Source organism: Schistocerca serialis, chromosome 9 (assembly GCF_023864345.2).
Source record: "Schistocerca serialis cubense isolate TAMUIC-IGC-003099 chromosome 9, iqSchSeri2.2, whole genome shotgun sequence".
Taxonomy (NCBI): Eukaryota; Metazoa; Arthropoda; class Insecta; order Orthoptera; family Acrididae; genus Schistocerca; species Schistocerca serialis.
The window spans coordinates 18,189,744-18,207,521 of record NC_064646.1 but is presented as its reverse complement, the minus strand read 5'-3'; the positions used below and the strand labels follow the sequence as shown (position 1 = coordinate 18,207,521).

General features: G+C 46.4%; 1 protein-coding gene across 1 annotated transcript in view; it reads left to right on the top strand.

The window, feature by feature from the left end:
* The window catches only part of LOC126419772 (fibroin heavy chain-like), an 83,143-nt gene that overhangs the window by 51,973 nt on the left and 13,392 nt on the right, over positions 1–17,778 (top strand). The gene's annotated exons all lie outside the window — the stretch shown is intronic.

The following is a 17,778-nucleotide window of genomic DNA, read 5'->3' as shown; positions in this document are numbered from 1 at the left end:
AGTGTCCGCCACTGGAGCTTGTTCAGCATCTCCGTAACGCTCTCGCGCTGACTAAATGTCCCCATGACGAATCGCGCTGCTTTTCGCTGGATCATGTCTATCTCTTCTATTAATCCAACCTGGTAAGGGTCCCATACTGATGAGCAATACTCAAGATTCGGACGAACAAGCGTTTTGTAAGCTACTTCTTTCGTCGATGAGTCACATTTTCTTAGAATTCTTCCTATGAATCTCAACCTGGCGCCTGCTTTTCCCACTATTTGTTTTATGTGATCATTCCACTTCAGATCGCTCCGGATAGTAACTCCTAAGTATTTCACGGTCGTTACCGCTTCCAATGATTTACCACCTATGGCATAATCGTACTGGAATGGATTTCTGCCCCTATGTATGCGCATTATATTACATTTATCTACGTTTAGGGAAAGCTGCCAGCTGTCGCACCATGCATTAATCCTCTGCAGGTCCTCCTGGAGTACGTACGAGTCTTCTGATGTTGCTACTTTCTTGTAGACAACCGTGTCATCTGCAAATAGCCTCACGGAGCTACCGATGTTGTCAACTAAGTCATTTATGTATATTGTAAACAATAAAGGTCCTATCACGCTTCCCTGCGGTACTCCCGAAATTACCTCTACATCTGCAGATTTTGAACCGTTAAGAATGACATGTTGTGTTCTTTCTTCTAGGAAATCCTGAATCCAATCACAAACCTGGTCCGATATTCCGTAAGCTCGTATTTTTTTCACTAAACGTAAGTGCGGAACCGTATCAAATGCCTTCCTGAAGTCCAGGAATACGGCATCAATCTGCTCGCCAGTGTCTACGGCACTGTGAATTTCTTGGGCAAATAGGGCGAGCTGAGTTTCACATGATCTCTGTTTGCGGAATCCATGTTGGTTATGATGAAGGAGATTTGTATTATCTAAGAACGTCATAATACGAGAACACAAAACATGTTCCATTATTCTACAACAGATTGACGTAAGCGAAATAGGCCTATAATTATTCGCATCTGATTTATGACCCTTCTTGAAAATGGGAACGACCTGCGCTTTCTTCCAGTCGCTAGGTACTTTACGTTCTTCCAGCGATCTACGATAAATTGCTGATAGAAAGGGGGCAAGTTGTTTAGCATAATCACTGTAGAATCTTAAGGGTATCTCGTCTGGTCCGGATGCTTTTCCGCTACTAAGTGATAGCAGTTGTTTTTCAATTCCGATATCGTTTATTTCAATATTTTCCATTTTGGCGTCCGTGCGACGGCTGAAGTCAGGGACCGTGTTATGATTTTCCGCAGTGAAACAGTTTCGGAACACTGAATTCAGTATTTCTGCCTTTCTTCGGTCGTCCTCTGTTTCGGTGCCATCGTGATCAACGAGTGACTGAATAGGGGATTTAGATCCGCTTACCGATTTTACATATGACCAAAACTTTTTAGGGTTCTTGTTTAGATTGTTTGCCAATGTTTTATGTTCGAATTCGTTGAATGCTTCTCTCATTGCTCTCTTTACGCTCTTTTTCGCTTCGTTCAGCTTTTCCTTATCAGCTATGATTCGACTACTCTTAAACCTATGATGAAGCTTTCTTTGTTTCCGTAGTACCTTTCGTACATGATTGTTATACCACGGTGGATCTTTCCCCTCGCTTTGGACCTTAGTCGGTACGAACTTATCTAAGGCGTACTGGACGATGTTTCTGAATTTTTTCCATTTTTGTTCCACATCCTCTTCCTCAGAAATGAACGTTTGATGGTGGTCACTCAGATATTCTGCGATTTGTGCCCTATCACTCTTGTTAAGCAAATATATTTTCCTTCCTTTCTTGGCATTTCTTATTACACTTGTAGTCATTGATGCAACCACTGACTTATGATCACTGATACCCTCTTCTACATTCAAGGAGTCGAAAAGTTCCGGTCTATTTGTTGCTATGAGGTCTAAAACGTTAGCTTCACGAGTTGGTTCTCTAACTATCTGCTCGAAGTAATTCTCGGACAAGGCAGTCAGGATAATGTCACAAGAGTCTCTGTCCCTGGCTCCAGTTCTGATTGTGTGACTATCCCATTCTATACCTGGTAGATTGAAGTCTCCCCCTATTACAATAGTATGATCACGAAACTTCTTCACGACGTTCTGCAGGTTCTCTCTGAGGCGCTCAACTACTACGGTTGCTGATGCAGGTGGTCTATAGAAGCATCCGACTATCATATCTGACCCACCTTTGATACTTAACTTAACCCAGATTATTTCACATTCGCATTCGCTAATAACTTCACTGGATATTATTGAATTCTTTACTGCTATAAATACTCCTCCACCATTGGCGTTTATCCTATCCTTGCGGTATATATTCCATTCTGTGTCTAGGATTTCGTTACTGTTCACTTCCGGTTTTAACCAACTTTCCGTTCCTAATACTATATGCGCACTATTTCCTTCAATAAGAGATACTAATTCAGGAACCTTGCCCTGTATACTCCTGCAGTTTACCAATATTACGTTAACTTTTCCTGTTTTTGGTCTCTGAGGACGGACGTTCTTTATCAACGATGATAATGTCCTCTCTGGTAAGCCGTCAGGTATTTTATCGTTTCGCCCAAGGGGGGGGGGGGGTCCCTCTAACCTAAAAAACCCCCGTGTGCACGCCACACGTACTCTGCTACCCTTGTAGCTGCTTCCGGTGTGTAGTGCACGCCTGACCTGTCTAGGGGGGCCCTACAGTTCTCCACCCAATAACGGAGGTCGATGAATTTGCAACCATTATAGTCGCAGAGTCGTCTGAGCCTCTGGTTTAGACCCTCCACACGGCTCCAAACCAGAGGACCGCGATCGACTCTGGGCACTATGCTGCAGATATTAAGCTCAGCTTGCACTCCGCGTGCGATGCTGGTTGTCTTCACCAAATCAGCCAGCCGCCGGAAGGAACCAAGGATGGCCTCAGAACCCAAGCGGCAGGCGTCATTCGTTCCGACATGTGCTACTATCTGCAGCCGGTCACACCCAGTGCGTTCAATAGCTGCCGGAAGGGCCTCCTCCACATTACGGACGAGACCCCCCGGCAAGCACACCGAGTGCACACTGGCATTCTTCCCCGACCTACCCGCTATTTTCCTGAGGGGCTCCATAACCCGCCTAACGTTGGAGCTCCCTATAACTAATAGGCCCGCCCTCTGTGACTGTCGGGACCTTGCCGGAGAATCGGCCACTGGCCCAACAGGCGAGGCATCCTGTGGTGGCTCGGAAACGATGTCATCACCACTAGGAAGCACCCCGTACCTGTTGGAAAGGGGTAAGGCAGCTGCCACGCGGCCAGATCCCACCTTTGCCTTTCGGCCAGGCACGCGCGAGCCCACCACTGTCCGCCATTCACCCTGGAGTGATGGCTGACCGGTAAGATGCTCACTGCCGGAAGACGCAGCGACATCAGGGGTTCCATGTGATTCCAAGGCCACCGAAGTAGGCATAGGTCTCACCACAGTTGCCCCAACGCCACTACGAGCCGACGCCTGCGCCTCGAGCTCGATGAGCCTAACAGACAAAGCCTCCACCTGCCCCCGAAGAGTGGCCAATTGTCCTTGCGTCCGCTCACAACAACCACAGTCCCTACACATGACTATGTTTACCCTACTCTATACGGTGACAAATTCCCAAGATAATCTTCTGATGAGCTACTCTGATAATCAAGAAACACTCACTGAAATACGAGACGCGAAAACTACGCTAGGTTTTCCCAGAAAAACTATTTAAAAGCTAAGCGCAGCAAATAAGTACAAAAACGCTTTATACAAACAGTACTCGCTGCTGCTGGTGCTCTCGCTCTGGCTGTCACAAGACAACTCGCAGGTTAAAATCTTGCCTCAGGCATGGATGTGTGAGATGTCCTTAGGTTAGTTAGGTTTAAGTAGTTCTAAGTTCTAGGGGACTGATGACCAGAGAAGTTAAGTCCCATAGTGCTCAGAGCCATTTGAACCATTTTTCCCCATTGCAACGTGGAAGTTTGAAATTTGCCTCAAAAGTGCCTACAGACATCTTCTATAACGAAACTTCCTGGCAGATTAAAACTGTGTGCCTGACCGAGACTCGAACTCGGGACCTTTGCCTTTCGCGGGCATGTGCTCTACCAACTCAGCTACCGAAGCACGACTCACGCCCTGTCCCTACAGCTTTACTTCTACCAGTACCTCGTCTCCTACCTTCCAAACTTAACAGAAGCTCTCCTGCGAACCTTGCAGAACTAGCACTCCTGAAAGAAAGGATATTGCGGAGACATGGCACAGCCACAGCCTGGGGGATGTTTCCAGAATGAGATTTTCACTTTGCAGGGCAGTGTGTGCTGATATTATATGAAAGTAGGAGACGAGGTACTGGTACAAGTAATGCTGTGGGGACGAGGCGTGAGTCGTGCTTGCGTAGCTCAGTTGGTAGAGCACTTGCCCGCGAAAGGCAAAGTTCCCGAGTTCGAGTCTCGGTCCGGCACACAGTTTTAATCTGCCAGGAAGTTTCATATCAGCGCACACTCCGCTGCAGAGTGAAAATCTCATTCTGGAAACATCTTCTGTAACACGGAGCAAGGGTGGCGCCATGCGACGTCACCTCGCCCTCGACAAAGCTTCAAACAAGTTGTCGATACATGTGAGAAATGAATAAAAACAAGAGAGCTCTCAAGTTCATATGAGTTGTAAGGTAGGTTAATGATGTCACATTGGCAACAAATTTCTCCAAAATTATGCTAAACATCTCCGTGGACATGTCAGGTTATCGGAAGGTCTCATGTTATGAAGTTTTCCTTCAGACATTTGAATCTCAACTCTATATACGATAAAGACGGCGAAGAAATGAATTAAAATTTGAGCAACAGCCATGACTTGCACCCAGGTCTCCTTGCTTACTAGGCAGGTGTGCTAACCACTACATCACCACAGCAGAATAGGTAACACAGATGCATGGACTACCCTAGGCCACTGCCTTCCCTAACACCAATTCATGTTAGGGTTGACACTGGACTAGGGCAGGACATGCAGCTGCAATAGGTATGCTGCTGGGGTGATGTAACGGCATAGTAAGCAAGGAGACCTGGGTGCAAATCCCGGACCTGGCTCAAATTTTAAATCGTTTCTTCAGCTTCTTAACGTAGATGGGAACGTCACCATACTCCCTCTTACCCACTTTCGTATGACGCTTCCGTGAAGGTAGTTAAATACGCAATACCCTGCGATGAAATCACAACATTTTCTTATGAGGGATCGAGGAAAATATTTCAGACAAACCGCTGCTCAGAATCGACATGCAAAGGTCTTGGGAGTTGTCAATGAAATTATGCCCTCCCTTTGCCCATTGATTCCCACACATTTCGCTATCTAAACCAACCATTCATAGTGCAATGAGCAATTGGATGACGTTCTTGCCAATCTTTGACATTACCGGCACCGCACAGACGATTCAATCCTTCTAAGGACAGCGTGTGCCTTCATCCACACTGAACATGATGTCATCCCTTCGCAGTGTAGCGCGACCGTAACTAATACTCTGGTGCTTAGGCTGGAATCACTAGGGACCGTTCGAAAGCACTGGACGAAATTTGAACGTACTCCGAAGCAGCAAAGAATGTTAATCTTTTTCAGCCTGAAGGCGACGTCGCAGGATGCCCCACCTCTGCACCGTTTAAGAGGCAGCTTTGAGACAAATTTCAGACTTTCGTGCCGCATTCGGAGACAAGTACGGAGCTTCTAAGAACTGACGTATTAATCGTGTTGCCCAGTGTATATACAGGTGCGGTCTCACTCCATCGCAGTCCTCTGCATAGGCTGCATGCACACCAGTGTCAGCGTCATTTTCCCGCTCGTTGAAGAGCCACGCATACTACGGCGGTGAAGCTGCCAACTGTGCTCGCAGCGATCTCACATTGTCGCCAAGCAGTTGACTTTGTGGGACAATAGGGCTGTGTACAGGCGTTCACAACCCTAGAAGCAGTTGCTGTCACACCATCACAGTTGCATAGGTTTGGATGTGACATTGTTTATTGAAAAGATGAGGAAATACCTTGAAATGTATTACACGTCTTCCAATGAGTATGTCGATAATATTAAGAATAGACTGGCATGGTTTGAAGTTTGTGAGGTGTTTTACAGGAATACAATGAATCACAGACAACTGTGTAAGTCAGAAGAGAAAAGGAAGAGACCCTACAGTAATGGGTCAGAAGCCTAAAAAGTAACTTCCCGAAACGTCCGAAACAAACAGAATTTCCCTTGTATGCTCGTACACGCATAGATTACTAAGAGTTTTCCCAATACTTGATAGTTGTGAGTGCCCACTTTGGTTTTGTATTGGGTAAATTTTGACGTTATCAAAGTTGTGAGAGTTCCTTGTTGTTGTAAACCTTAAATTACTTGTGTGACGCAAGCACTTCTTCAATGTGAAGACATATACTTTTTCAAGGGTGACATTTTTCTATGTTTCGTCAATGTATTATTCACAAATATAACACAAATATAATTATTACTTTGCATATTTATGTTAATTAAACGATTTATCAATATTACACCAACATGTTTTATATGTGATATAGTAACTGCTATTGAAATCGTACAAACCTCAAACCTGACGCGCATCAGGAGTGAAGCTGACGGAAAGTTATATTTTGTGGTGAAAAAGTCGCTAAGTGTTGAGGTGTAGTAAAAGTGGGAAAAGTAGTAATTCTATGTATCTTTTCCCGTTACGGAACAAATTTTCATTACTCTTGAGATACAACATTTCAAATTTACCACACCTGACCAAATTTCACTGATGTAATTTCATGTCACTGCATGTTCATAGATTTTATCCCTATAGATTCATTAATTTTATTTCATTGAATTTAATTAATTTTAATTTGGAACTGACGTAATCATTTATTAAGAATCAGCCGGACAATTATATACCTTCAAATACAATGTTGACCACCATCAACAGAACCAACATCCATTCCTAGCATGGACTACGGTCCCATTCTGCGACTGCACAACTTATTCACCCAGTCGATGGTCAGTCTTTCCTAAATCTCTTTCTTTTGGGTAGTTACTGGCGTATTTCATAGGCCAAACCAGTCTCTGGCACTACAAAAACGTGACGATGCCATTTAGTAGATTTGTTCTCGTCGCGCGGTGTAGCCCAGTGGTTTTGGGTGCCTTGTCACGGTTCGTGCGGCTCCCCCCTCCCCCCCACCCCCCGTCGGAGGTTCGAGCCTTGTAAGCCTAGGAACCGATGACCTCAGCAGTTTGGTCCCATAGCAACTCACCACAAATTAAAAAAAAGAAAAACACCTGTGCTCTTGCACATTATGTACCATTTCTTCTATATGCAATTGTTGTCTTATATTTTAACTTCTCACTCTGTCCCTGAACGTTACATCACTGAGAAAACGCGTAAAATTCTCATCGGTGCGCTATTTCTTGTGCGTCTGTCATTCTGGGGAAGAATCCGACATTCACTTCTATACAGGATGGCCGAAAACAATCAGAAAAGTTTGAAAGGGTTATGCACGGTAGCTTGCGGTGAGAAAAAATTGTTAAGAACAAAAATTCCACACGTTGCGCTGTTTTCGACTTAACTGGCATTGATGTTAGCCAACGAGGCCGTTGAGCGCACAGATTGAAATGGCTTCACAGATACAATTAGCGGTTCGCATGGCGTAGACGATAGCGCATGAGACTACTCTGAATTTGGCTCGGATTCATTTAAACAATGTTAGCATAATTTTTCCTGCGGATGTCCGTCACTGTAAAATTCGCAGGCAGAATACACGACTGCAAATAGGCGTAGGTTTATGAATCAATAGCGAGTAGCACAGACAAAAGAAGACTGACAGTCGGTACGTTTACACGCGACACATCTTAACGAAAGAGAACCGAATTTCGGAAACCGTTTTTCGATTATGTGTTTACAAGTTAAGGTCTGAAGTGGATTTTCTAGCCAAGAAAAGTATGGCGTCTGGAAAACAGCTCTTCCAGTTCCTGATTTAGTTAGCACAATTGGCATTTCTCTTCACTTAAAATATCTGCGAGAGGCAGCTTCATGCTTAGTCCAATATTTCTCCTTCTCCTTCACTGCACAATAAATCACTCCGTCCATATTAGCCGAATATTTTAAACACAAGACGTAACCTGACGACCCAGGCACATTTCAAAAGCAGTTGCGCGTCTACGTGGGCGCGAAAATCGATTGTGGAAGTGGAAAGACGGCAGCTACAAACGGGTTTCCAGAATCGATTTTGGAGTGTTTACATGACCAAATAGAAACGTTATTGTGAAATCGGTTAACGAAATCCGGTTTTGGGAGCCCCATGTAAACATAGTAGGTGTTTCAGAGTGGAGCGCCTGAGGTGAGCGCCATAGCGGAACTGCAATCCGGAAGCAGCCCGGCACCGAGGTGTGGACTAGAAAGCGGGCACCGCTCTCCGGACGTTCAAAAAGGAAGAGTGCGGAGTAGAGGGCCGAAGGAGGGGGAGGGGGGGGGGAGGAAAGCCGAGGTGAGGCAGGTGGATCACCCGCCAGCGGCGACGCCCACATACTGTGTTCGCTGGCGCCTCCTAACAACACTGACGCAGCACTTCTTTCGACACCTGTAGTCCAAGCGAGCGCTCGTTTCGCGCCTCAACACGTTGCCCATTACGAGCGACATCGTAATAATTAACCGGTAGAAAAAGACAAGGTGCAAGGGTTTCATCACGTATGCTGCCTGAGTACTGTGACATGTAAACGACCTGACAAACAGTGTGAGCAGCAAAATACCATTGTTTGCTGGTGGTGTTGTAATGTACGCGAAAGTATCGTTTTTGAGTGACTGTACGAGGAAAACTGGTGACTCTGACAGAAGTTCTATTAGTTGTGACGAATGGCAGCTTGCTCTATATGTGGAAAAATGTAAGTTAACGCAGGTAAGTAGGAAAAATAATCCTGCAATCTAAGAGCATAGTACTTAGTGCCGTAATGCTTCACGCTCTCCCATCGATTTCTCAGCTTCGATTTATTGGAATTTTTAGCTCATCTACACTACTGGCCATTAAAATTGCTACACCAAGAAGAAATTCAGATGATAAAAGGGTATACATTGGACAAATATATTATACTAGAACTAACATGTGATTACATTTTCACGCTATTTGGGTGCATAGATCCTAAGAAATCAATACCCTGAACAACCACGTCTGGCCGTAATAACGGCCTTGATACGCCTCGGCATTGAGTCAAACAGAGCTTAGATGGCGTGTACAGGTACAGCTGCCCATGCAGCTTCAACACGATACCACAGTTCATCAAGAGTAGTGACTGGCGTATTGTGACGAGCCAGTTGCTCGGCCACCATTGACCAGACGTTTTCAATTGATGAGGGATCTGGAGAATGTGCTGGCCAGGGCACCAGTCGAACATCTTCTGTATCCAGAAAGGCCCGTACAGGACCTGCAACATACGGTCGTGCATTATCCTGCTGAAATGTAGGGTTTCACAGGGATCTAATGAAGGGTAGAGCCACGGGTCGTAACACATCTGAAATGTAACGTCCACTGTTGAAAGTATCGTCAATGCGAGCAAGAGGTGAACGAAACGTGTAACCAATGGCACCCTATACCATCACGCCGGCTGATACGCCAGTATGGCGATGACGAATGCATGCTTCCAATGTGCGTTCACCGCGATATCGCCAATCACGGATGCGACCATCATGATGCTGTAAACAGAACCTAGATGCATCCGAAAAAACGACGTTTCATGCACCCAGGTTCGTCGTTGAGTACACCATCGCGGGCGCTCCTGTCTGTGATGCAGCATCAATGGTAACCGCAGCCATGGTGTCCAAGCTGATAATCCATGCTGCTGCAAACGTCGTCGAAATGTTCGTGCAGATGGTTGTTGTCTTGCAAACGTCCACATCTGTTGACTCAGGCATCCAGACGTGGCTGCACGATCCGTTACAGCCAGGCGGATAAGATGCCTTCATATCGACTGCTAGTGATACGAGGCCGTTGGGATCCAGCACGGCGTTCCGTATTACCCTCCTGAACCCACCGATTCCATATTCTGCTAACAGTCATTGGATCTCGACCAACGCGGGCAGCAATGTCGCGATACGATAAACCGCAATCGCGATAGGCTACAATCCTACCTTTACCCGGGGACTGATGACCTTAGCTGTTTAGTCTCCCTTAAACATCCCAACAACCACCACCACCGCCTACCTTTATCCAAAGTCGGAAACGTGATGGTACGCATTTCTCGTCCTTACATGAGGCATCACAACAACGTTTCACCACGCAACGCCGGTCAGCTGCTGTTTGTGTATGAGAAATCGGTAGGAAACTTTCCACATGTCAGCACGTTGTATGTGTCGCCACCGGGCCAACCTTGTGTGAATGCTCTGAAAAGGTAATCACTTGCATATCACAGCATCTTCTTCCTGTCGGCTACATTTCGCGTCTGTAGCACGTCATCTTCCTAGTGTAGCAATTGTAATGGCCGGTAGTGTATAAAGTAGACAGCGGACGGCGAACCGCCACATTTGCAACGCTGCTGAGTGTTTGGGATTCCTGCTAAGTTGAGTTAAACGAAAACACTGACGCAATTCGTGGGAGTGCTGCTATATTTGATGCCGGTATTTTCAGTCAACACGCGAGTAGTAGGGAAATGCTCTGTGAAGTCAAGTGGGAATCCCCGGAGGAACAATTCGTTCTTTCACCAAACACAACTGAGATAGTTTAAAGAATTGCCATTTGGGAAGGAATGTGCAACTATCCTACTAACACTAACATACACCTCACATGACGACCGCGAAGACAAGATAAGAGAAACCAGGGATTGTGGGGAAGCATGAAGGTGTTTTCTCCTCTCTCTATTAGCGAGTGGAATAGAAAAGGCACTGAGTAGCAGTGGTACAAGTAACCTTCCTCTACGCACTATATGGTGGTTTGCAGGGTATGTATCTACGTGTAGATGTGTATGTATCACGGTTCTTACTTCATGAACATTCAAGATATCGTGGCCAGCAGCCTTGCCTCAGTGGTGACGCTTGTCCCTGTCAGATCATTGAAGTTAATCGCTGTTGGGGTGGGCTAGCACTTAGATGGGTCACCGACTGGGTCTGCCGAGTGCTGTTTACAAGCAGGGTGCACTCAGCCCTTTTGAGGCCAGTCGAGGAGCTACATGACTGAGAAGTAGCGGCACTGGTCACGAAGACTGACAACTGCTGGGAGAGCGATGTGGTGACCACTTGCCCCTCCGTATCCGCATCCGGTGACGCCTAAGGGCTGAGGATGACACGGCGTCCGGTCGGTACCTTTAGGCCTCAGTGCCTGTTCGGTCGGTGTTTGTTCCTTTCAAGATATAAAACATTGCGGAAAGGGGCGCGGAATTTCTTTACATGGTTTCTACTTAAAACTGCACAATCAACTGAGGCATTGAAACAAGTATTATTTTAAGGAAGGGGGTATTTTTAACGACATTCGAAATCTCTTGAAAAGTCTGTTACAGTGATGTAATGCCTGTCAATATCTGTGCTGAAACTGCTCGCAAAATAATCTGCAAAATGTATCGATATTGAGCGGCCGGAATCCTTCATTATACACTCCTGGAAATTGAAATAAGAACACCGTGAATTCATTGTCCCAGGAAGGGGAAACTTTATTGACACATTCCTGGGATCAGATACATCACATGATCACACTGACAGAACCACAGGCACATAGACACAGAGCACGCACAATGTCGGCATTAGTACAGTGTATATCCACCTTTCGCAGCAATGCAGGCTGCTATACTCCCATGGAGACGATCGTAGAGATGCTGGATGTAGTCCTGTGGAACGGCTTGCCATCCCATTTCCACCTGGCGCCTCAGTTGGACCAGCGTTCGTGCTGGACGTGCAGACCGCGTGAGACGACGCTTCATCCAGTCCTAAACATGCTCAATGGGGGACAGATCCGGAGATCTTGCTGGCCAAGGTAGTTGACTTACACCTCCTAGAGCACGTTGGGTGGTACGGGATACATGCGGACGTGCATTGTCCTGTTGGAACAGCAAGTTCCCTTGCCGGTCTAGGAATGGTAGAACGATGTGTTCGATGACGGTTTGGATGTACCGTGCACTATTTAGTGTCCCCTCGACGATCACCAGTGGTGTACGGCCAGTGTAGGAGATCGCTCCCCACACCATGATGCCGGGTGTTGGCACTGTGTGCCTCGGTCGTATGCAGTCCTGATTGTGGCGCTCACCTGCACGGCGCCAAACACGCATACGACCATCATTGGCACCAAGGCAGAAGCGACTCTCATCGCTGAAGACGACACGTCTCCATTCGTCCCTCCATTCACGCCTGTCGCGACACCACTGGAGGCGGGCTGCACGATGTTGGGGCGTGAGCGGAAGACGGCCTAACGGTGTGCGGGACCGTAGCCCAGCTTCATGGAGACGGTTGCGAATGGTCCTCGCCGATACCCCAGGAGCAACAGTGTCCCTAATTTGCTGGGAAGTGGCGGTGCGGTCCCCTACGGCACTGCGTAGGATCCTACGGTCTTGGTGTGCATCCGTGCGTCGCTGCGGTCCGGTCCCAGGTCGACGGGCACGTGCACCTTCCGCCGACCACTGGCGACAACATCGATGTACTGTGGAGACCTCACGCCCCACGTGTTGAGCAATTCGGCGGTACTTCCACCCGGCCTCCCACATGCCCACTATACGCCCTCGCTCAAAGTCCGTCAACTGCACATACGGTTCACGTCCACGCTGTCGCGGCATGCTACCAGTGTTAAAGACTGCGATGGAGCTCCGTATGCCACGGCAAACTGGCTGACACTGACGGCGGCGGTGCACAAATGCTGCGCAGCTAGCGCCATTCGACGGCCAACACCGCGGTTCCTGGTGTGTCCGCTGTGCCGTGCGTGTGATCATTGCTTGTACAGCCCTCTCGCAGTGTCCGGAGCAAGTATGGTGGGTCTGACACACCGGTGTCAATGTGTTCTTTTTTCCATTTCCAGGAGTGTAGTTTAAACACCTCTAATCTTCCTGCTGCATGTAATGATGGAGACAGACCGCTTGGGCCGCGCGGAGTAACCGCGAGGTTTGAGGCGTCATGTCACGGACAGCGCGGCCCCTCCCGCTGTAGGTTCGAGTCCTCCCTCGTGCATGGGTGTGTGTGTGTGTGTGTTGTTCTTAGCGTAAGTTAGTTTAAATTAAATTAAGTAGTGTGTAAGTGTAGGGACCGATGACCAAGCAGTTGGGTCCCTTAGAAATTCATACACGTTTGTAAGTTTAACACCACACTTTTTCCGTTGGGACAAAATTACGCGCTCTCTACGTTGTATCATTAACTGTAAACTTCATTATATCTTGAACCGTTTTCCTGTTAAGAGGGGTACCCTCTGAATATATTGTCATTTCCTATACCCTATATGATGTCCACCCATAATCTCTTACAGATCTTTCCACTCCATTCTGAGCTCTAGGCTGGAATACTTCGTCTGTATAGAAATTAGTTTTATTTTTAGTACTCTGGTTGTGAACTTTAAGGTCTTAGTACAGCCTTATTATTAGCTACAAATATCTTTAGGAAAAAGTTTTGCGGTAAGTGTAAGAATAGCTCTTGAACCATCTGTTATTGTTTACTTATTTTTAGAGGATTTAACTCCTATTCAGGGTAATCAAGAACTTATCTTCTAAACTGAAAGGTCCGTCCTCTTTGTCTGTGACGGTTAAAATGGAATAGCAGAATTTATACATATTTCTGCAGTCCTTCAAGACAGTGAGTGCTCAGAAGGAATGAAAACAATTTTACCGACGAGATTGTGGCGACAATCCGCGGCACCGTACTCAGTGGCCTCGAACTGTTGATAGCCGACCTCAGCGAGAGTACAGAGATCTCGATATTCACTGTCCACCACGTTCTCGAAGAAGGTTTGGATCCGTCGATATGTTAAGCACCTACCAGAAACTCGTTCAAATTATCTTTCGCTATGCAGTGCTTAGGCTTAGTTCAAAATAACACCAGTCACTTCATAAGCGTAGGTGAAACAAGGAATCATTATTACAACGCACCGACGAAGTAAAGTTTAAACAGCGGGTACATTACTGAAAGAGCAGCCAATAGCACATAACCGCTGTGTCGATAGGGGAAGCTATAGCCCATGCACGCTCTTTCTGTACATTAAAATAAGTTAGTCCTATAACTTGTAAAGCACTCCGTCATCAGACCCATCGGGACCATCCGACCTCCGTGTCATCCTCAGATAAGGATGCGGATAGGAGGGGCGTGGGGTCAGCACACCTCTCTCCCGGTCGTTATGATGGTTTTATTTGACCAGAGCAGCTACTATTCGGTCGAGTAGCTCCTCAGTTGGCATCAAGAGGCTGAGTGCATCCCGAAAAATCGCAACAGCTCATGGCGGCCCGGATGGTCACCCATCCAAGTGCTCGCCACGCCCGACAGCGATTAACTTCGGTGATCTGACGGGAACTCGTGTATCCACTGCGGCAAGGCCATTTCCGTAACTTGTAAAGGGCACCACATAAATATTGGCTACATACGGAACCATTTCCGAAAACGAATCCACTAAGAAATAACTTAGTCACCTAAGGAGACACGTGATCCGAAACTGTTGGCAGGAAAATTATTTGTCTTCATCACTTCATCAATAAGTAGTAATACAGGGTCAGGCATGTAAAAGTGGCCCGGAGAAGTAGATACGATTGGTGGTGAATAGCACTACTAACGGAAAAGGAAAACACCTACAGCTACTTCCAACTGGATAGAGCGACTGTCCACACAACTGGCTGAAACTTGGAGCACATTTACACAGTCTTCACGCCTGACAGAGTTTTCAGCAGAGGTCAGTACTTTCTCAGGCCTAGCTGGCCACCCAGGTCATCTAATCTGTCGGTGTGCGATTGCTTATGTGGAGAGTCCTGAGATCTAAGGTGTATCGCAACAACCAGTCTTCTGCTGAACATTTACGGTGAGACTGCGGCCATTCCAGCAGTCCAGCTTGCCTCCGCCTTCAGCAACTTGCTAATGAGGGCCAAAACGTGCAAAGAAATGAATATCGGTCACGTTCAACATCTGCTATAGTTAGGTTAGTACTGTACTTCCTTTTCTCTGCTGTATTTGTTTGTACCCTGGAACACTGTACCCCAGGCCACTTTTATTTGCCCCACCCTTATAAACGGTTTCAGTTGTTGAACAGCCATCTTCAGGTCTACGAAAAGTAGAGAGAAACGGTTACCACTAAGGGAAATGCCGCTGTTGAAAACTGAAGATATATTAATTGAATTTTCTTAAACAGGGGAAAATAGAGGGATTACAGCGATACTGAAACAGATAAAACAGAAAAACATCAACGGGAAGAGTGATTTTAAGGACATATAGCACAATTACTGCGTGTGACTAAGTTCTAAATATCCCTTGTATTAATGGAAAAGATGAAAGAATGCAACATGTCAATATCTGTCAGAAAATAATGGTCTTTTCTATGTTTCTTCTATTCCATGTTATGGCAATTTGTAGGGACCGAGTCCGAAGTTGTTTGAAATTATTAGTGAAATTATAACGTTAACTAAAAGGATATCAATGCTGCCTCTATGTTCAGTTTTTCTACTGTGAAACTGACTTGTTGAAATTAAAAGCAGAGGCTCTGTAGTTGAACTGTCAGCGTGTCTAAATACCTGTGTTTGATCTCTAGTACTGTCAGTAATGCCACGCGGAGTAGCCGAGCGGTTAGAGGCGCCGTGTCACGAATTGCGCGGCCGTCTCGCTGGAGGTTAGAGTCCTCCCTCGCGATTTTATTGTTGTTTTGTGGGAAGGAGACCAGATAGCGAGGTCATCGGTCTCATCGGATGAGGGAAGGACGGGGAAGGAAGTCGGCCGTGCCCTTTGAAAGGAACCATCCCGGCATTTGCCTGGAGCGATTTAGGGAAATCACGGAAAACCTAAATCAGGATGGCCGGACGCGGGATTGAACCGTCCTCCTCCCGAATGCGTCCTCCCTCGGGCGTGTGTATGTGTGTGAGCTGTCCTTATCGTAAGTTAGTTTAAGCAGTGTGTAAGTCTAGGGACCGATGACGTCAGCAGTTTGGTCCCTTAGGAATTCACACACATTTGAACCATCCCTGATTTTTCTCTGGTGGAGAGACTGGAACAGAAATTAGCGAGCCTCGTGAGGCCATTTGAGGAACTACTTGGATAAGAAGTAGCTGACGGCAGGCAGAGGACGACACGGTGGTCGGTCAGCATGGCGTGGTTCTCTCAGCCCGATGGCGGAGTTATGTTTTCCTTACACTAGACTTACGAACTGTTCCCAAACAGTTCCCTATGGTCAGATTCAGCTGAAGTGGTGGCTTTCGATCCGCAGAAATTGGGCTCGTTTCTCTGCTTCCAATGACTGGGAACAAGACATTAAGGTCTATCACACAAGTTTTTACAGTCGTGACGAGATTTGTCGTGAATTCGTGCTGCGGAATCTGTTTAGGAGGAGAGCAATTTCACGCTACTGATTGCCTTGGGGAGGACCGAGCGCTGACAGCGAAAGTGGACAGGTTCACGCACGAATGGTCAGAATACCGCCGCCGCGCTGGACGTAATCTGCAGGCGGCTTTCACTGCCGGCGGACCTCACTCGGTCCGTGCGCCGTGTGTGTCCGCGGGCGCTCTGCGACCGCGTCGCGCCACTAAACTGGTCGTGGGTCGCTTTCCTCGTAGCGGCGCGCATCTCCAGCTGGACCGTCACCGGTAGCGGCGGCGTCAGCGTACGGCACCTGGCGCCGGCCACACGTAACGCGCCCAACTGGTTCTGCTGACCAGTCCGCCAGCAATAGGTCCAGCTCCGGAAGTTACGCGAGGACCAGACAACTGGTAAACAGGTGCCCAAGGCAAGACACTCACCTCTCTCATTTCATTCACCGTGTTTATCTGTGAAGTAACGACCCGTTGCCCTCATGCTTGTCCCACAGACTGATGTAAGACTTCTGTCCGAGATCGAATGCTTTACTCGACGTTTTGTCAAAGTGTTGTGTGAGTGCTATTTAAGGGGGGTAAGACGTCAAACGGGCCGACTTGGAGCAGGAGAGTCACCACAGGATATTTTAATTTTTACTGTCTAGACTTTTACAAATAAATTCATAAAACTTTGTCAGTATGACCAGGAAGGGTTGAGGACTCACACTCATCGCAGTGGAAGTTCAAAAACGTAGCAAAATATCTTTTTTACGTGTGAAATTTCATCATTTTTTCACTTATGACTGGCTGCATTTGTTTCTATAGGTACGCTTTTCTTCCTGCGTAAGAGAAATTCTTCGATGAATTTTTCATAGCATACAAGCAGTAGTTACAGATGTATGAAACTCTAAAATTTTCCAAATCTATTAAAAAACCGTGGAAAAAATTGAGATAATTAACCATAAAACTTGAATTTTTTCTAAACATGAAGTTTAAAATGTAACAGTTCATTCATTTTTTCATAAATTAAATAACTTCTAGAGTTTCATACACCTGTAACTATGGTTTGTATGCTGAACAAAAGTCATCGAAGAATCTCTCTTACTTAGGAAGAAAAGTGTACCTATAGCAACAAAGGCAGCGAGCAGTAAGTGAAAAAATAATTAAATTTCACAGGCAAAAAAAAAATGTGTTCTGTTACGTTTTTGAGCTTCCACTGCTATGAGTATGAATCCTGAATCCTTCCTGGTCATGCTGTTCAAGTTTTATGAATTTATTTGTAAAAGTATAGACAGTGGAAATTAAAATTTCCTGTGTTGCCTCTC